The sequence below is a fragment of the Melopsittacus undulatus genome, chromosome Z (genome assembly GCF_012275295.1).
Source record: "Melopsittacus undulatus isolate bMelUnd1 chromosome Z, bMelUnd1.mat.Z, whole genome shotgun sequence".
NCBI classification, from domain to species: Eukaryota; Metazoa; Chordata; class Aves; order Psittaciformes; family Psittaculidae; genus Melopsittacus; species Melopsittacus undulatus.
In genome coordinates, this window is record NC_047557.1 from 86,223,121 (window position 1) to 86,244,915 (window position 21,795).

General features: G+C 36.2%; 1 protein-coding gene across 1 annotated transcript in view; it reads right to left on the reverse strand.

Moving 5' to 3' along the window:
• The window catches only part of FTO (FTO alpha-ketoglutarate dependent dioxygenase), a 244,348-nt gene that overhangs the window by 142,711 nt on the left and 79,842 nt on the right, over positions 1 to 21,795 (reverse strand). The gene's annotated exons all lie outside the window — the stretch shown is intronic.

Sequence of the window (21,795 nt, forward strand, 5' to 3'; positions counted from 1 at the left end):
CTGCCTTTTAACACTGAGATTACTTTTCCATATTCATCAACAGCTCTCAAGAAGACTGCATGATGGAAGGCATTTGTTTTATTACTGATTTACCATCTTAAGTGCAATATATCTATTTGTTCTTTTTCACAAAAACATTTCTTAAATGTTTATTAACACACAGAGGTACTCTAATATCAAACTATCATTACGTTCTTGAGTGTCAGATAATCTTTCAAGGTTGGCAGGTATCATCCTGTTCAAAATTCTTTAACCAGTCAAAACAGTTACTCTAATACTGAAGAGATCTCTAGCTATAGTAAGTTGCTCTATGTGTAATACCTACGAAAAAGAAAGCGGAAAGTTTATAGATTAATTGTAAGAAAATTAAAACCAAAGATGAAATCTCTCTGTTCAAAGCCTAGGAGCTATAGCAGTTACTATGAGAAAAAAATAGTATTTCGATGATAACTTGTGAAAACATGCTGTCACAGCATTTTAGTTTTAAAATACAGCAACCAAGTACTATGAATTTAAGTTCATACTAAAGAGTTTTCACCTCAGGAAATTCCCTATTTTTGCCACCAGCTGCAAGTTGGTAAACAAAAAAACCAATCTTTTACCTTGATCAACACAGTTTGAAAACCAAAATACTATTCCTACTAAGATACAACTTGCCGTATTCAGAACAGTGTATGTATTATTGCTTTGTCTTCTACAGAGAATTCTTTCCCCTTCCCTTGTTCACCCAGTGCTGGTAAATTCAGTATATGCACAGAAGCTTGCATACAACCATTTAGGATCAAATTCATCACACTGAATGAATCACAGCCACGTGTATATACTATTTTCATGTGCTGGCACAAATCTATATACCTCAAACCCAGGCACAAACCAAATTATGTTCATGGTCCAAAATTGTAACCAAATATTAAAAAAAAAAAAAAAAAAGGTGAACAACCTGGATATCTCCAAAAAGGGCTCAATTTTTGATGCAGTGCATGACTTTTTTTTGCCTACAAAAATAACTACAGCTGCCAGCCACAGACTACAATCAGCACTGGGTTTGGAATTGCCTAAAATCGTGGGACTAAAAACTATACTTTGTTAATTTTTAAATTGATTAAAGTTCTGAGCATACTATTTGATATTTTTAGAAAGTCTGAATTTTGAACATCTATATCAACACACAAAGAGCAACTGGTAGATTGCTATGTAAAGCGTTTTGGGTGGAAAAGAGCAGTTCCAGCTTTGTTTTCTACTTTTAGGTTATCAGGAAAGGAGAGAGGAAAACTTCTTCATTTTGCATTACTTTAGGTTGTATCCATTTGCTCAGTTAAAAAAAAAAAAAAAGAAAAAGAAAAAAAAGAAAAAAAAGTATCACAGGTCAAAAGAACAAAATGACACACAAAAATGCATTGCCAAACTGGCTGTCGGTTGGATGCACAAGAGTAATGCTAAACAACTGTGGTATGGAGACAAAATATGCTTTCTTTAGGACACTTTTTCAATAAGTTATTTCAGCCTTGTGAGCAGCCTTGCCTTGCTCCAACCCCTTGCACATTAATGAAAACAAAGGGGGCCCATTTACATTGTAACCCTGCAGTGGGGTTAAGCATGCGACCTTAAAGTATGGTGTGCTTGTGCTCCGTGGAAAGGTTCTTGACAATATAAACAAGAATTACTGCTGTTAAGAGAAAGGGAAGACAATTAAAAACAATCTCGGATGCATGTTGTACAGCTGTTCAAGTTTCAGCCATGTCTGACCCCTAAAGATGCTATGTGTTTTACTTTGGAAGCTTAAGCCATTTAAGTTTTATTAAAATAATCCCTCAACAGAAACAGAATTTGTATGACAAACATGAGTCTTTATATGAGCAACACAATGAAAATTGTGTATTGCTGGCAAAACACACCATCATTGCGGTTAAAAGATGTTGTGGTCTGCACATCTCCTTCCAATACTTCAGTTTACTAACAGCTAAGCAAAAAGGAAATTCTTTATGAAGAATGCTATGAAAAGCTGTGGAGAAAAGAAAACTGTTCTTGAAACAAAAGAGACTTCAACAGGTCAAATCACATAATGAAATCTGTTTGACAGATCTTCGCACCCAGGCAAAAAAATCTGGGTGATTTCAGCAAAACTCTGCAGGCGCAGTGTCCCAGTATAGATCAAGTTGCAGGACCAAGCAGCCACAACATTTTTTTAAGCTTAATTTTGGATACCATTGATTCCAAATGCAATACAGACAGACTGTAATTATGGTTAGCATTTGCTTTATACATGCCTACATATACTCTAATAACTAAGAAAATACTTAGCTTTTTAACAGAAAACGATAGAACGAGCTTCTTTCCATCGGCCACCACAGCTAATTGTCTTAATATTGTCCTCAAAAAATAGGATTAGAAAAGAAAAACTTTTGAGAAAGTAACAAATATCTTGGCTGAGTTTCTCAAAACCACAATTTTCCTGCCTGTTTGATCTTTGTACAGTCAGCATAAGCCACTGAAACTTCTCCACAAATGAAAGGCATTCATGGGAAGCCGTCAGAAAGCATTGCTCTTCCTCTGGGACCCAGGACAATAAAAGTTTGTGTCTGCCACGTGGGCCTACGATTCAGCTTAAATGAACAAACCATTACAATATCCTTCTGCTTTGTGAAAGTGATACTTCCTAGTTTTTTGGAGAAAGGAAGTCATATATAAACAGAACAAAGGGAAGAGGCAACACAAGTAGAGCCTCTCATAATAAATATTACAGTGAAAGTTTTGCTCATCAAACCAAGATTAAAAACATATTTTAATCTCCCAAGTTTTATGCCTTTGATGTATGTTGAAGAGGAAAGCTTATATGCATTCTAAGATTTACAACATTTCTGGTGGGAATAGCTTCATATTTCAGCTTTTTTTCCTGTTTCTGAAATTGAGAATATATTGGGTTGATTCTGTCCCTTAATCTGTGTCATATTGAGCACCTCTTTACACCGCAGGACTTAGGTTGTCTTTTGGTCATTTTTTTTTCCCACAAATAGGCTAGTGTTCCACTTAGCAAAGCACTGCAAAATCATTACAGTGGTGTAATGGTGATCTTTGTTAACTATGAAATACTTCTTAAAATGCCAGGTTTCCTAGACCACAGTAAGGTTCAAACATTTGCACTAAACTCCATAGCATAGAGAACCACTAAATTGTATTTCTTTGTGGTGCTAAAATTAGTAGATGGTTATATAGCTTCAGCTGGAAGAGCAGTAATTTATTATCTGTAATTTCACCACTACATGCCCACAACAACCTGATATAACACACAAAGCATTAATCTGCAGAATTACAACACACAAAGCATAATACACACTGGGGCTCCCTTTATAATATCTTCTGTTAAATTCTGAACTATTTTTGTGCCCTCCCACACAATCTTGCTATGCAGCTCTTCTTCTTCTCTCTTGATACAGCACCCATTGCTATGACAGAAGGTACTGCCCTTAAAATTACATTATCTTGCTGTAACACAGCAGCTCATTTCCACAGCCTTAGGTGAGAGGAAAACTAAATACACTAATGGTCCCTTGCAACAGTGTGAGGCAAACCAGGTGAAAGTTTCAATGTAAGAACAATGAAGGAGAGTGGCTAAGCATGCTCCCTCAGCTTTTGCATGTTGTACAAGACACTTGTTTTGATCTCACAACCAACCATTAACTTTGGGGGACATCATCAGAGGAGGAAATTTTAAAGTATAGTTTCATAAACACTGAATTCAGAACAGCACAAGTGAAAGATGCTAGAATTGACATCCTGTTACAGTAAAGCTAGCTATTGAATATTGGCAGACGAAGGTCAATAATTTTTAAAGAAGATCTGTTAATTTCATACAAATATGAAACTAATATAAAACAGTTATAAGTGAAAAGAACTCTGGCCAGTAGATAGGGGTGTAGTTTAGAAAGTGGGAAGAAGGAAGCAGCTGAGGAGGCAACAAAAGTCTTTTCACAGCTGTAGCAGCCCCTATAGAGCTGATAAGGGCTGTCCTCCTTTGTATCATTTCAAAGGCGCATGAACCACATAGCTGTCTTCCAGAACCCAACTCCTTTCAACGTCTGGTACTTAAGTACTTTCAATCAGTCCATTTGACTCCAGAGATACATAAAAGAGAGATGTGGAAAGTTGTCCAGAGATGGTAACTTGCAGATAAAAAGGAAAAAAGAGGAGGCAGAGATTTCAGGGACAGCAATAACATAATCATAGCAGATTGTCCTTCTTAAAGTAAGAGAAATGGTGTAAAAGAAGAAAGGGTCATAGTACCAGAAAATGACTATAGATTTCAACCTAGGAACAGTCAGGAAAATAATATTCTAGAGCTAGCAGAAAAACAACAATAAAATTATAATCATAACTGCCAAAACTGGAATGACACCAAAGAAACTTCAAGGAGCCTGACAGGGAAGACAGGTGTCTTGTCAATAAATACTGTGCCAGAAGAAGGTTCAGGCACAACTTCTTAAGTCATTTGCCAAAAGCAAATAGCGAGCAAATGAAAGTGTGAGGAATAATAGGATTCTTGTCTCCTACTCTCCGTTTCCCTTTATGTTGCCATATGGTATCCATATCTGTGAGGATAAGCGGTACTTTGTACCCTGGTGTTTCAGTTTTCATGACACTTTACAAGTCTCATTGCTCATTTCAGCGCTTTCTACTAGCTACTCCTTAATGACACCCAGCCATTGCTTCCTTTGCTTTCCCATAAAAACAACATATTCAGGAAATAATGAATGTATATTTGTCTCTTTCAAGTAACTGCAGCTCCTTTTTAACCATTTACTTTGCAATAAACTTTTTAAGAGACTTTTTTTTCCCCTCCACAAAAAAATATCTACACATTTTAAACAATTACAATACACAGATCTTTTATAAATATACAAATAATTCCATAGCCTTCTTTCTGAGCTACAAGCTAGATTAATTCCCCCACCTTAGGGGGTACAGAGCATGGGGTCAGGGTGAAAATGGCAATAGATGCAACAACTGAGGACTCTATAGCTCATTTGGACTCTTCAGAACAAACAGAAATATCCAGTGAGTGGTATAGCTCCAATGAAGACTATCAAATTACTTCTAAAAGTGAATTGCTACAAAGCTTACTTCACTAGATAGAGTTACTTAAGAAGTTGCCGTGGAAACAAGAAAGAATTGTTCCAGAGAGGAGTAGTGCAAGCTTATTAACAATAGCACACTCAAGCACTCCGAGCCCTGGCTGAAAGAACCACCTGAAAAGGCAGAGTCGGTCAGTCTCCTCTGACTAGGACAAACAGGGGGCTCAAACCAGTTGTCAAGAGTGAGCGAGTTTGGTGGAGATGAAGGTAGAGCCTGAGGAGATGCTAGAATGGAAAATTAATCCTCCAGAACTACAGCAGCCAGGAATGTACCTCAGGAAAAAAAAACAAAATTAGGATGAACATGACTCAAAGGTTTACCCTTTGGCAGGGCAGCCTCTGTCTGCTTGCTCTTTCTCAGTGCAAAACTACTACATGGTCAATATGAGAAAATACTGCCATTTTCTGAAGCAGGTATCAAACCTTAAGTTTAAAGGAGACAATTCTCATTTTACGATATTTCAAAGAAGGACAAGGTAATGCTTAATATAGCTGAAACCTCTGTAAAGAGAATGCTCTTCATAATAAATTAGGAGAAACACAATTTTTGGGAAACTGTAAATCCTTCTCTCCCCCAGCCCCAGATTTTCATTGAATTTTAAAGCCTATTCCATACACAAACCATGGAAACTCTCTGGAAACTATCCTAAGGGGTACATTTTCCCTGTGTTTAGAGAAGTGTTTGCAATGTGTTCTATGATACTACCTATAAATGATATTCTGAATTTTTCATTGTTAAATGATAAATACCAAGAACGTATAAAAAACCAAAGCTGAATTTCCTTCCCCACACCCCCCCCTTTTTCTTTTTTTTGGGGGGGAATACAATAAAATTAATATAGCAAAAGGAAAAGATTCATCAATGTTCATAAGAATTTATTTGCCCAGGGAATTTTTTCATCTGTCCTCTCCTTTACTTAGCTAGACAGAAAATAGATTTTGCTGGCTATGTTTAATTTCCACAGCTGTCACTGTGATCTAAAACATTTATATTGGAGCAATCACATTTATCCTCAGGAAACCAGGAACTGGAGCAGCAGTTCAAACACTGTATAGGTTACCTACTATCTTCTGACCCCAGCAGTGTCTTAGAAGTCATACTGCGCAAATAAGCACTAAAATGCTTCTTGATTAAAAAAGATTTGAAGAATGCCAATTAGTTCTTAAAACAGCAAAAGTTGAGATGGTTCATACATGCTTATTGGCAGCATTAGCACAAATGTAGGACAAAAGAAGATATGACAGTAAAATGAAAACAGGATATAAATAATATTTCCAATATACAATTCTAACATCATTTCAAGTAGCATACCAGTAGCATACATTGGCTGTCCAGTGACAATTTTAACTGTATAAATTCTGCTTATGGTAAGAGTTACCGAAAAAGCAGCATCACAAGAACCAGATTCACAGCCCTAGTGGGTCATGTTATTTACTTTAGTCCATGATGCAAACTTTTCAAATGGTTGTTTTGGAAAAATAATGCAGCAGTTCTGGAAATATTTATGGTTCAACCATAGTTGCTTGTGACAGATGTAAAAAGACTCATGCAGACTTCAGCAGACTTTGAAACACGACTATAATTATAAAATTATTTTATATATTTGTACACAATAATCTTCAGTGTAAAAACTGCCAAGTACATTGTTTTAGTTATTCCAGCCAAATCAGCAAACAACTTGCTCCGTTCTTCCTGAAGCAAATCTTAGTTACCAAGTTGGATCTTATTATTTACATTTAAAATGTTGATATTTATACAAACTTAAGTCTCACCTTCAGTTGTATGTTCTTTCAGTCTTTTCCTGCTACCTCCTAATTCCTTTCCCTCCCCACTTATCCCAGTCTCTCACTGCACCCCGCCCTCCCCCCCCCCCCCCCCCCCCCCCCTTGTAGTAGTAAAAATTGAGTTATACAAAATCAGTAACAAATTTTACTAAAAAATATATTCTGGTTTTAATCAGGCAGTTCATCACTTAAAATTTTACATGTACAGACTATTGCAAATGTTCTGTCTGAAGACTTTCAGACTGAATGCTCTGCTACAGTAAGGCCATAATACAGAATCTCCTTTAAGAAAGTTGATTCAGAAATATGTCAGCAGACTAAAAAAATCCTATTTTTGACATAAAAAGTGAAATAATATCTTCACACAAAAGTCACATTTTTTAACTATTTGCATCATTTTTTAGTAGATACATATATAATTTTCCCAAAGCAAGACCCTATAAAATGCTGCAGCCAACAATAGATGAGAAGTCAGATTTTCGTGTTAATATCTTTCAGTTCTTTTGATCCATGAAAGCAAATACCTGCTTAGATTCTCTTTCCTGCTGTATATACTTACTGTGGTATTTCTAACTTCAACGAATAACAGAAAATAAAGGAAAACTAATTTTGAAAGATGAGGCATCAACTTTACCATTAACTTCATTATGCTGACTACAATGAAGTTCATAAAGTATCAGACACTTTCTAAATTATTACTATCCTACTTCCTGTTTCACTATTTCTTGCACTTCCAATATTTTTTTATGCTTCTGGTATCTTTATTCCTATTTCTATTTTTAAACTCTTCTCTCACTTTCTTATACTACCTTCCTTCTTGCAATCTCTTCCTTTCCCTGTTCCTCCCTCTTTCCTGCAGCTGATTTCCTCCCATTTTCTCTCTCTGCTCTGCCCACAAAAACTACCTTAGCCTTTAATTCTGCCTCCTACTGAAACCTCCTTCAAGATCAAGATCAAATGAGGCTATTAAAATATAAGTGAAACACCAAAAGAATAAAAAAAAAAAAACAAACCCCAAAAGGAATAAAGCCAGTGTAGAGCTTCATATTTCTAGAAGAGAAATAAAGGCAACCACAGGCCAGCAACTGAGTGGCAGCCAGCAGTTAAACAATCTTAAACAGCAAAGTGATGTAGGAAGCCACAGTGTTATATGCAGAGTTCCCCCTGGAGCATGTATAGGAAAAAAGTCCCCCTAAAATTTTAGCATGTTTGCTTTTTATCCCACAATATAGGACTAATTGTCCTCAGTGTCTGAACTGGATTCCTTGCATGCTGGAGCAGAACAAATACTACTTTTTCACCTATCCATCACAACAAACATGAAAGATTATGACAAAAGCAAACCAGCACTCAACACCTCACAGAGCTCTGAGCAAAGCACCAGAGAGAAAAGCAGAGAGAAAGCTAGCATGCAACAAAGAGAAGAACAAAATCATCAAATGAGTAGCTGGACAGAAGCATCACTCCTGTGTGCTTCCACTTAAAGTGGAAGTCATCCTAGCTGCTGAAAAGCAACATTAAAACACCCACAGATTTGGTACACAGATTAAACATAAATTATTATAATATATTTCCATTTTCTGATGTATTGAGAGACTTCACCCAGCAGTTCAGGCATTAAGCCCATAGCTGGTAATTGAGTTAATACAGAGCTTTTATGCACCAGGGAACTTCTGTTCCAGCTCTGCAGAATATACATTGTTAACACTTGATCAGCCTGGTCTGATGCTTCGTGTTCCTGTAACACCAAGTCAAGACCAGCTATGTCTCTACTGGAAATAGAAGAATTCCTGGAATTGTCTCCACAATTACCATCATTTGAGCCGAGAACATACTAGAGGCTGAAGCTTGAAATACTGACGCAACCAGATGAGCTGCTCTCTTCATTTTTGGCTTCCTAACATTTATGTTTCCTTCTTTGCTCTTTGACCACCTTCTATGTTTGTATGCAATACACAAGTCCTAAACATAGCAGAGGACTACCCTGTATCAACACAATTCTCTTATGACTGGCTTCTTGCAGTTTCAAAGACTACCAGAAAGGTTTTAGAGTGGTAAAAGTGCCAGTGAGGGAACTCCTGCAGGTCCTCCTCCATCTCCATACTTCTCCAGATTTGGAGCAGGTGGAAAGTCTACAGCATGAAGAAACCTCCAGGTGGAACATCTGCCTCACCATTTGTAGTCAAGGAATGTGCTATTGTTGTCTCTATAGATGGCAACAAAACCAGCATCACAGCATACTTCAGTAAACCCCAACAACTGCTGTAGGGCACTACAGAGTCTTTGCATTTGGACCAGCAACTCAAAACCCAGACAAATAACTGAATTTTTTTGGAGATGTAAGAACACAACCCCAGGACTGCCAAAAAAACCAAACCCAAAATGGTGAAGAGCCTTCACTGCTTCCCTCTGCCCAGCTCCATTCCTGTAAGGAACACAGCTCAGCAAAACATAAAAGAAGCCCATAGTATTTAGAGAAAGAAAGGCTTGAAGTATTAAAGTAACAATAACTTCTGTGAAGCCGCAGCCTTTGCAAGAATTGAAGGCTTTTAATATGGCTTCTCAATTCTGGAAACAAGTAATTGGGAGACATCTGGTAGCAAGACAAGATTCTTACAGTATCTCCGAATCACCTGAAGTAACAGGCATTATATATTTATACATTAAAAGGTGTGTGTGCATGTACACATACACACATTTTTATACATACACAAATATACACACATACATATAAACTTTCCTTTAATAAATCTCTTCAAAATGCCTTAAAATGAGACACAGTTAGATATCTACTTTTATGCAGGCTAAGCAGGGAATTATTTTTTCCATGGGCTTTTAACTTTGCTTCTTTCTGTTAAGAGATTTTCACTATTTTAAATACAGAATTTCTGGAGGACATATTCATTGCAAAGAGAATTTACGTTTTAATGACTAGAGCTTCAGCAGCCTTGGGCCCCTAAGGAAGAAGGATGCTCCTCTCCTCCCTCACCCCAAATTAGCTCAAAGTTATTCTCAAATAAAGCAGAGAACACAAAACATTTAGTAAAAAAAAGAGAACAAAACCAAACAAACACACCCCCCCACCCTCCTCCCCCCCAATTAAAAAAAGAAAAAAGACAAAAAAAACCCAACACCCTAACCCAAATAAAAAATGTACCTTTGACCTCTGGTAATTCAAATAGAGTGTTAATCACAAAAGGATTAACACCCTCTGCATTATAAATAACATAACCAGTCATCAGGAAATTATAACACCCCATATAATCAAGAAACACTAAAGTCTACCATAGAAGTAGTGCCCAAGCAGTGGGAGGTACTAAGATGAGAAACTAACATATTTGATCTTCAAGCATAATAGAGAACAGCTCAGTACTTAAACATGTGGGTGCACACACATATATATGTGCACATGCATATGCATAGAGGGAGAGAGGTATATATGTTTAAGAATATAAATGCACAAATAATTCACACACCTTAAAAATTATGTGCATTTTTAAATTAACAATAAACGCATATATAATCTTTTTTTTCCTGGGTAAGTTTAGATATTTGTTGCATTAAGTTCTAATACTTTTTAAAGAATAAAGGATTAAAAGAAAAAAAAACAAAGAATAAAAGATACTGTAAGCATCTTTTTCCATTTTATGTAATTATTATTTGCCTAAACAAGCACTCCCTTATTTGGTTCTCTAGTATAACCTAGTAACATATTAAATGCGGTATTATTACTGCACAAAGATGCCAATAAAGAAATTTCTATTAGAACACAAACTTTTTTTATAGGGACAAAAAACCACAAAAAGACAACAAAGACATCAATACCCACAACATTCTGCTTTGAAGGAGGCACAAAGCCACTTTATCTTATGCCATCATCTCCATAACCACTTCCCCCACTGCAAAGCTTCTCCTATCTTATTTTCTCTCCAACCACACCACGCCTTTTTGCCCCGGAGCCTTTGCTGTTCTTTCCTACACTTTCTCAATCTTCAAAGCTTTTCCTGCCAAGCTTGTTTTCTATTCCTACTGTATCCAAAGGTCCATTCCACCTACACATCCAGTTTCAAGTTTTCCAACCACTACAGCACTTAAACTCCTGTCCCAGGAGCCTCCACTCACATTGCCTTTGGTCCTGTTATTCAGTTAGCATATTGGCTCCTAAACCTTCTTTCCCATGTTTTCACTAGCTACTGGCATCCACTGCCACTCTCCCTTTGCCCAACTGCACTGTGCTGCCCTGCTTGCCTTTTCCACCCCACACCTTACCCTTTCAAAAACTGTACAGGTAAATAAACAAGTTTATTATATTAGTATATTAATGTACATTAATATACTAGATAAACCAAATGAGATGGGAAGTAGAACTCAGCATTTAACTGTTTCTGCCAGTGCTTGTGCCTTGCTAACAAATCTTCTCCTCTAACCTTCCAGACAGGAGGGTTCCATGAGGACCAAGATCTCAACATTTCCCGAAGAGAAAATCAGAGCTTTTCTTTAATGTAGAGTACCTTATGAAGAACATAAAAAACCTCAACTAATCTAAAGGAAGAACAAATCAGTCCAACTTCCTTTTATTTCTTATCACATTTTCTGCTGAGACCCAAGGATCAGGGGAGAGAAAATCCACATCCTCACAATCCCATCATACTAGTTTACCTTCTTCCAAGGAATTATAACAGAAAGTAGTGTCACAAAATCTGGTGACACACCTGCAAGCAGGCAAGGTGGGGTTGCGATGAACATAGACAGCTCTTGCCATGGATAAAGACGTTAAAATTAGATGGGGGGGGGAGGAAGCAGACTTTCTTAGTTTGAGAAGCATTTACAATCTAAACTGCATTAGAATTTCTCCTTTACATCTTCAGTAAAAACACATACCCCTTTAATTTTCCACTTCCATTGCAGAGTAACTAGCAAATTTCACCTAAGTCCACTATAAAAACTCACAGGATTTCAGCAAACTTGTGTCATTCCACAACTATAATTTACATTTTCTAAATGAAATACACTTTAAGGCACTGCCATGAGAAAAAGCACAGATTAATTACATTAACTAAGCTGATTAAGCCATGCTCTTTCACCTATTACAGGAAGTATTTAGCCCTGAAGCCATCCTACAGGCTCCTCACACAGCATATGACATGTTTTCCAGAGATACAGTATATATTTAGTCACTGCAGAAGGGGAAAAACCAAACACCCCATATGTCAGCACGCCAACAAAAGAACAGAAGACATATCAGCTGATAAAGCAGTTGTTTACATCTCATTCTTGTCTGGAAGGTAGGTATTACATTACAAGGGAAAAGATGAAGTTAAGAGAACATTATCCCAACACCTCAGAACTGACTGTTACAAAATAAGTGCAATGAGAACACTCTCTCCAAAAATCTGGTCCACTGATACTGTTACTGGGATCTTTGTATGTTTACAAACAACTCAGACAAATGAATTTTAAACCAAAGAGATTACAGCAGCATTCTTTTAAAACAATGAGAATTAATCCTTCTCCTTTGTGGTATCTAAATGAGTTTACAGCATTAAAAGAATTCTTTAAAATTTTAAATCCTTTCAAAATGTCTAAAAGCAATTTCTAAAATAAAGACATAGCTCAAAAGCATTATTCTTATCTTGGCTTTTGCCAGTACAAGGGTGCTGCTCTATGTCTCATAAGGATTTCTGGCAGAGTGAGAAAACCTGGTCAGTATCAGAGTCATTCCTGGGACCTGTCTGAAGTGTCGACAAGCAGCTAAGCTGAATATTAATACACTCTCCATCATCAAAAGCTGTTGCATACCCAAAGGATGAAAAATATTTTAATCAGCTTTCAGCTTGTCTAGTAGAAGTCAGTTTATTCCTTTGGGATTATACATCTATGTGCTCAATTTTTGTCTTCGCTTTCTCTCTCACACACGCTCTCTCTTACTTTTGAAACTAACAGCAAAGAGCTTAAATCTGCTGTTTTGTTGGGAAAAGCCAGCTAATGCTGTGATTCAATTACAGTATTTTACATTTAATGAGAAAACGCAGAAGATAAAAAGCAAAGGAGAAAGTTGAGCAAACAGTTCTGTATCCTGGTTTTTAACAGGATTTCTCAGAGAAACCAGTGGGATTTTTTTGTTTTGTTCAAGATTTTTGTAGATTTCACAAGTTTTTCAAGATCGATTCCTCTGTTGTCTCACCCAGCTTTTCACATCCCCAGTGGATTCATAAGATCTGATACTGTAAAATCACAATTTGTTTAGCATAATGACCACAAATGGAACTGACGCACAAAGATATATGTTTATAAACACATGTATCCAGTATGTCCTACATGGAAGCTAACAAAAGATCAGTATATACATCAGAATAATGAACTGAAAAGCCTTGACTGTAGAACTGACTGTAGAAATGCAATAGCATGGTAACCTCTCTCTACTGTTGTTCCTCTGAGAGTCAAAGTCACAACAAGGTTGAATTAATGAAAATACCACATACAGGAGAAGGCTTATAAAAGTGAGAAATATTAATAATCATAATTATGTATATTTTAAATCCTTTTTAAAGCATCACAACATTCCAGGCCTTGTACAAGACAGGAATTGTGCTGAGCATCTACATAAATGAAATATAGAATTAATTTCACATTACTTCATCCCTATTTCCTTGGGGATAGATGTATTACCATTGTACATGTGTTCTTTCCTCTTCCCTGTAAGAGAAGACAGAAATATAGAGTTCAGCTGCTGAAAGATTTTCAGATTCTCTGTCACCTCAAGGCTTTCTGGGAAAAACAACCTCTGTGTACTGTGGTACTACACAGCATCAGCATAAATTACTTTGTACAGAACAATCTTTAAATAATTTCTGTCCAAAGCTTCCATCAGCAGCAAAACCCATCTTTAGTTCTGAGCAAAGGAGTGAATTCTGTGGTCCTACTGCAAATGACTTCAGCATGAAATTTCCTATTTTATAAAATGGAAGCTTGACATTGGACAGAATGTGAGAGCAATCAGTGAAGGATGACAGTGAGCAAACACACTCTGCCATGTGTCTGAATTACAAGAAAAGTCTTATAATTCACTTATCCAAGCTGAGTCCTGCCACAACATTGACAAAACGATTGACCTTCTAGCTAGCTGGTAAAGCTTTAATCCATTAGCATGTAGCACACAACTTGAAGATTGAGCTAAAATATAATTATTAGCAGTGTTTATATGCATACATACATACACACACATAAAATAATCACTTCAGTTTATTACACAATTATATTGATCTCTAGGCAGCTAGACAACATGAACTGACACACAGTTATTGTGTCTTTTATAGCAGTTATTGTGTCTATTATAACACCCAGCTACTAACAGCACACTTTGCAGAACAATGCATACTAAGCATGAAGTCAGATTCATATCAAGCATAGCTCCATGGATGCCATTCATATTCACAGGCAAGTATCTGGCCTATTCTCGCCATTACCTTAATCATTCTATTACATTTCAGAAATTCAGAATGAGTCCTACGAAAAGAGATGTCATTAGTCTGATTGTAATAAATGATCATGTTATTTCAAAGAAATAATTGAGAAGATTTGCTACACTTCAACTTTGTACTAGAGCCTCTGCTGTGAGAATTGTATGGAGTTCAGAACCATTAGCAGTCCAAGGAGAACTGCCAAAACCTGATGTTAACTAGCAACAATCAACTAAAGCCAGTAATTATCTTCTTACTGCAAAATAGTAAACATTATATCACATCTACAGCTTCAGGATTATTAAGCAGAAACACATGTACTAAAAAATGAAAAGTGTAAAAAACATATACTCCAAAGCTCCTGAGAGTTAGAACTGAGAACTGCCAGGGGACAATAAGGGTCAGCCAAAACACAGTAAGGTATTTCTGTTGTAACTAAATGGATGGAACTTACCCATCTGAAATAAATAAATAAAATCTTAGATGTGGAGTAAATTCTACAATTTCCAGTCATGGTAGCAGGAGAGGCAGAAATTTTTTGGGTTCCTTCAACTGCAGCATGTTCTGTCCCTGCGACATAGCCAATAAGCGACTCTCTTCAGTTACAGTAAAAATAAGAGCCTTGTTTTATTGATAAGGAATTTAAGATTAGAAATAGTCTGCAATCTAAAACCAAAGTAAGACCTCAACATCTTGATCTCCACACTGATTTTGAAAACCACGCTTAAGGTACTCGCACAAGTTAAACAGAGGGTCAATGAAAGAATTAGTACCTAATCCATCAGACCATAATGCTTTCCTTGGCACGTACTGAAGCCAAGTTTTATTTCTTTATATATAAAATGAAAGCTGCAATTTTTATCAAAGATGAAGTAACTGTTAAAAAAATTACATTGCAAACACACTATTCAACTATACTTTTTTAGGAATTAGAAGGACTAATGATCAGATAGGAAAGAAAAGGTATCTACACAGCAATGGCAGCTCTTCAGAAGACGTCACCTCCTTTGCTTACAAAAGATACTTGCAAAATGGAACAGCTGTATTCTATGTTACAGTGGTTACATAGCTACTAAAATACAATAGCAACAAAACCATGTTTAGCAATACTAGTAGTCTAAAAAAATAATTACAGCAATGTAAATGGTGACATTTTAGTCATACTGCCATTTGCTTTCACTTTCATTCAAAATCACAACTTCCCCTAAAGCAAACAGTAAAAATTATTCCTGTTAAAACACTGTAATTCACAGTTTCAACACCAGACTTTTTGTGTCTATGTAGCATGCCCATAAACATGCATTATACAAATGTACAAATCCTTAAGTTCTATATCTGATCTATGACTGCATAAATAAGAATCAGAAGTCAGTTAAACTACAGTTAATCAAGTTTTACATAACACACAGATACACAAACTTTAAAAACACAGAAGAATTTCTTCTCAGAAAATGCTATTCTCAGCATTCAAATATGGCCTTTTATTCAGTTTTTCTACTAGGAAATGGCTTTCTAAGAACACAAAAGGCTTTGTATTAGACTGGTAAACAATAGCACAATATTACTGCTTCACTATTTCCACAGCAAATAACAAGCCTTGATAAACATATTGTTAATAAAAAGGTTTTTTGTTATCCCAGTATATGTCTATCCAAGGTCTGGGGAAAAATGGTGGAAACAGCAGACAACTTTATACAATCTACAGGAGCCCCATCGTACTGATTCTGCCTTCACCAAAATCGATCACATAATTCCCATTAACAGTAAAACGACAGCAACACCAGGTTCTAGAACATCCTTCCAGGATGGATACTAGATTCACAGGGATGCAGCAGGAGCTACAGTCTGAGCTTTTCCTTCAAAGCTCCACACTGTGTAACTTGCAGTAATACCAGATGTAGTCTAGTGCCCTCTAAACTCTTTTCCTACATTGTTCCTCCTGCCAAGAACTGCAAATAGTTGCCTCCCATGCTTATTCCCCTATTGCCTTTTCTCCAAATACAAGTTAATGATTCAGACATTAACATAAAGAATTAGATCACCACAGTTAAAACCCCCTAATATACCTGCATATGTATTTGTGTGGAGGAGCATGTACATACACATACAATCACAGTATAGACCAGCTCTAGTAGTCTATCCACTGTATCCACTGTGAAAAAACTTACATGTGATGGAGAATCCTGTTTAAGCCACAGTGCTCATCTCAGTCACAGAGATCTGTTTACACAACTTAAATACATTATACATATGCACAATTTCTGTATCTGCTGATTGTGTGTTACATATATTTGTTTTAAATACTAACACATAACTCATATCATTTTACATGCAAGTGCATGTACATACTACATGTACGCACTCATACTCAGCCAGTAGTATAAAAATACAGTGAAGACAACAGAAAGAAGCCCTGACAGAAATAAGCACAACAGAATTCTAGCCATCCAAAACCAAAGTTCACCAAGGTGCACAACACCTACTAATGTCAAACTTCAATTCAGGTGTAAATCCACGCAAAATGGAACAAAGACGCAGGACAGTGTGCCCATTACCTCTGCACCATCTGGTACAGTACACACACCAGCCACATGGCACCACAGCTGCATAAGCCACCCATGGTCCTCCCGTCTGTGCTGTCAGGAGCACATCTCCCTCTCCCATAGGACATAAATTGTCCTAAACTTCTCCTGGCTTATGCCAGTTCACATTATAACCTGAGTGTTTTCAGCATAGTTCTCACAGTACACTGTATGAGGTGAAAGACTGCCCTTTTAACAATTCCAGTCTGTAACAGAAATGTTATAGCAGCTCATATCAACACAGCTTAGATCTCAACCAGCTCACATAAGGGTTAAAAATAGAAAGTGCTATCCACTGGTTTGCTCTGATGTTCCTGTAGATATTGTCACTGGATGTATCCTCAGTAGAATTCTATTCAACACCTCTGTCTTTAAGTACAAAGCTGTAGGCTGTAGCAGCTTTAGGAAACATAAGTATCCTTTTTTCTGCTGCACAGTATCTGTGTGTGAAATTCTCTAAAGGGGTTTAAGTATTTACCCTGAACACTATCAGACAGTTTCTAAAATTTTCCTTATCCTGTTGCAAAAACACTTCAAAGAGAATCATAAACACAGTCCTTTGTGCTTTCAGCACACGCGTTGTTTTGGAAGCTTAAGTCTGAATTCCCTCAGAATTGTAAATATTTTTGTCTGAAAGATGTGCAATATAACTTTACCTTAAAACAAACAAACAAACAAACAACAAACCAAAAAAGATTGGTAGCAGTTCTACTGCACATGATGCTGAATCCTTTCTCCCATTTCTGACAGCTAAAAATATTGGGGTCAAGCAAATTGGTACTGAAACAAAACAGAAAAAAAAGTCTTCAGGATGAGATTTTATTGCTGTTGTTGTTTAAGATAAAAGGTACATTTCCAGAAACATCTGACTCCCAGTGTACATAAAATATAACCTGCCCAAAACACATTTATTTAAAGGGCCTGGCCTAAACAACAACAATAATAGATAAAAATAATAGATAAGAAGAACCCCAAAAGGCAAGAAATATGGCTAAAATTTGGGTCTTTGAGCTACCATGTTGTGCCTAAATTTCACAGCTCATTAGGCAAATAGGATCACCCCTCACCACATGGCCCTCCAAGAAAGGAGTGTGACACTGCAATATCTAAGCACAACAGGAAAACTAAAAGAGAAATTAAAACAGTACCTCCAAATTTCTTGAATTTTCCCTGACAAAGTCAAATCAATTCAAATGTCAGGTTAGTTGCTCTGCATTTTCTGAAAAAGGCAGCAACCAACCACCCTGTTTGTGATCCCATTATCTATTTTTTTTAAAAAAGTGCAATTGGTTTCCTGATTTAAAGTGCCAAAATCTACAAAAGCTAGGAGGATTCCCCTTAAAAGCACACTTTGTCTTATAGCTTTTCATGATTATTCTAGAATTGAAATGCTCTGATTTAAATACATATTTAAACCCTTGTTTTAATTTGATGGGGAAAATAAAAATAATAATAAAAAAATAGTTATGGCCCTGGGCTGAGATTTTGTAGCTCAAATTTCATCCTAGACTCAATCCTAACTGTCAGGTTGGTAAGCCCGTGACAATAGTGGCTTACAGCTGGAAACTATGACATACTTCACATGTAGCAATAGTAGCAAATAATGAAATAGACTTCAAAAACAAAAGAAAACAATTTTACAAGAAAACAGCCTTGCTCTTTGATTTCAGTATAGCTGTATAAACTGGTAAAAGCACGCTGTTGAGAATAACAGTAAAAACATGACTAGTAAAAATATTTTAAAAGAAGTTTTACAAATCAAGATTAAAGTTGTACAGAAAGATACCCATGTGCACAAAATGCCACTTTGCTCTCTATAACTACAGAATGTGCAACTTCTGCTTTTACACTATTTATAAATTAAAAGGTGTGCTGCATTTCATTATCATTAGCTGTATTTTGGGATGCCAAAAAGCGAAACAAATTGTGTAACAATGACTTGTGTTTCAGTTGCATCATTAAAAATTAGCTCTTTAAGATCTATGTTTCATTCTTTTAAGTAGGCTCTTTATTGTAGGCAAAGGTTAAGCTTTTAAATATAACTCCAAATCAGTCATATTTTTCTCTGCATTTTAGTTATATGTTTTTTTCATCTTGCCAAATTCCTGCATAAATAGGTGGGATTAAATGGAGCCAAGCTTACCTAACGTAATTATATATGTTGTGATTTTATACTGCAATGAAACTGATACATTTTAGTAATCTCAGTCTTGGCTCTTACCCACTAAAGTCAATAAAGGTTATTAAGGCCAACCACCATATAAATACATTGCTACATTGCTAAATGGACTGTCAAAGCAGGAAATACTATTCACGCCATATAGTAGTACTAAGGTCTTCATTTATTTTATTCTGTTGTTTTTTTAAAGGAACAATAGGTATGTTAAAATAGTCTTTAAAGGTTTGATATTGAAGTATAATCATGTGTGCTTCCTTTTCATTCTGCAAGCAAAAGAGCATTTAATTGATTTACCTTTTACTTACTCATATGTGAATCAACCTAAAACAAAACAAACACAAAAAGACTGTAGGACTTCTGCAGTTCTCACTGATTCACCATGGTGTTAAAAGATTTTCATAGCTAAAATAAATGTCAGATTGCAAGGTCTGCATGATATCAGACCCTGAGAGACAAATTGTCTCTCCACTGAATCTCAGAACAGCTACAGCAAGACTTCCTCACATCACATGAGATTTCAGCTTTTCAGACTTCTCTTTACCCAGAAAGCCAAGCTTGTACAGTCTTTTTTCAAATGGTAACTCTCCCTTTGAATTCAGCAAGCATTTATCCTGATGTTGCAAATGATAACATGTTAATCTTGGATGACTTTTTAAAAAAAAAAAACCTCAAACATTTGAATAGCCTTCATATTTTCAAGGCAGGGGAGAAAAGACAAGAAGATTGGTTAAACTGCTTTGGATTTAATAGTTCATAAACTCATGAGGTAATATTGTGGGAAATGTGATGTTTTATCAGAATGTCATTCAAATGAAAGGTTTAACATTTACATCACAAGAGCAAGCTCTAAGTAAAACTATCCTCAGGGAAAGAAATGCCAGGAATAAACATTATGATAAAATTGTGTGCTTGCTAGAATGTACAAAAATATTTTAAAAAAGCCCAAAGGTTTGAAGACACTGGGTTAAATTCCTGCAGTATCATCTTCTGCTATGACATTAGAGTAATTACAACTAACATAATCAGAAACAATTTTGGAAACACTCTAGACATATATATATAATATATCTATAAGTCGAGACTTGTTCAGTTCACACACAAGACAAAGACAAATACATTGCTTAAGTATTTTCATCTAAGAAATAATTTCTCTAAAGTAAAAATATTCTTCTGAAAAAAAAAACAGCAAGTCTAAGATATTTTTATTTTTAGCATTTTGACTTTTTTTTTTCTTGTTAAAGTATCCTTCACCTAAAATTACAGATTTGGAGAAAAAAAAAAAAATTGACTGTAGACTACTGGGTACCTTCAGAAATACCTTTTTGATTTAACTTAATGCTGTGGAAGCTAGGCATGCACCAAAACACTGCACTTTTTATGTTAAATTGCTGTTGAATTTGTTAACCCACAATTGATTTCCTGTGTTATGGAATCTTAGAGATTACAGCTAACTTGAAGCAACAGGGATAATTCTTGATGTTAATGCTACATTTCTATGTATTTTTATTAAGTCAGTGCCTGTTGTTGCATTAAAACTGCGGCTCAACATTGCCCCCTACTGTCATTTTATGAAACGCTAAAGGACAAAACGCAGGTTAAATCCCCAAAACCCCAGCCTACCTCCAAGTCCAAAATACAGTAAGCATCAAATTTACTTAGAGACTCAACTAAACAGACATTCTTAATTAACATTCTCTTCTGTCTCCTTCAATAGCTGAAATTAATTGTGATTAATATGTTATAAGTCATAAAACATTAAAGCAATTTTAAAATTAGAAGCAGCTTCTGTCTTGGCCAAACCCTCAGTTTGCTGATAAATATCATCCTGAGGCCTGTTGAAAGGAGATACACTGACGCCACCATGTTTCTAATTAGAGACACATGGTAATGTCACACCAATTGCAGAAAACCTAACCCTTGAGAATTCCTGAGTTTGCTGTTTTGCCATGTTCTCAACACACAATGGATATAAAGTAACAATCAAACATTCTTGTCTCTACCTCATCTAAGCCTGTGTTACAAGACAGTAACTTGTCATTTGAAAGAAAAACAAACCAGAAGCCTTTTGCTAACCTACAAAGGTCAGTCAAGAATATGAGTACATAAGAACAAAAATAACAGGGAAAAATCAAACAAAACGAAGCACATAAACAAGTTATTAATAATTTCTCCCTTTTGTAAGGAAAGTTTCATGTTCACTGATTCCTTATGGTAAGTGATTTCACAAATGAAAGTTGCACTTTTCCACACTTATGTCCGAAACCAGCCGTTGCTGGAGAAGCTTACATTACTCCGGAGCAGCTTAGCCTGTCACATTTCCCTGAGAACTCAAGAACACGTTCTTGTTGCACCACATCTCCAGAGATTCAAAACCACCTCTACTACAAATCATATTCAGCATCCTCAGCTACATTATGAACTTTTCCAGGGCAACTAAGTGTAAATTGAGGCTTATGCTGTGCTCAGGAGGAATGACTTGGAAGGAGCTTCTAATGCAGGCCTGTAAATATGAACAAGGCACACCTGTCAATATTAGCTCTGTGTACAAATCTAGAAGCAGGCATGCTGACAATTGTATCAAACATTTCACCAGCAAAGTGTCCCAACTGAGTCTCAACTTGGACAGCAACAGCAAGGAAGCCAACAGCACTGACAACTGA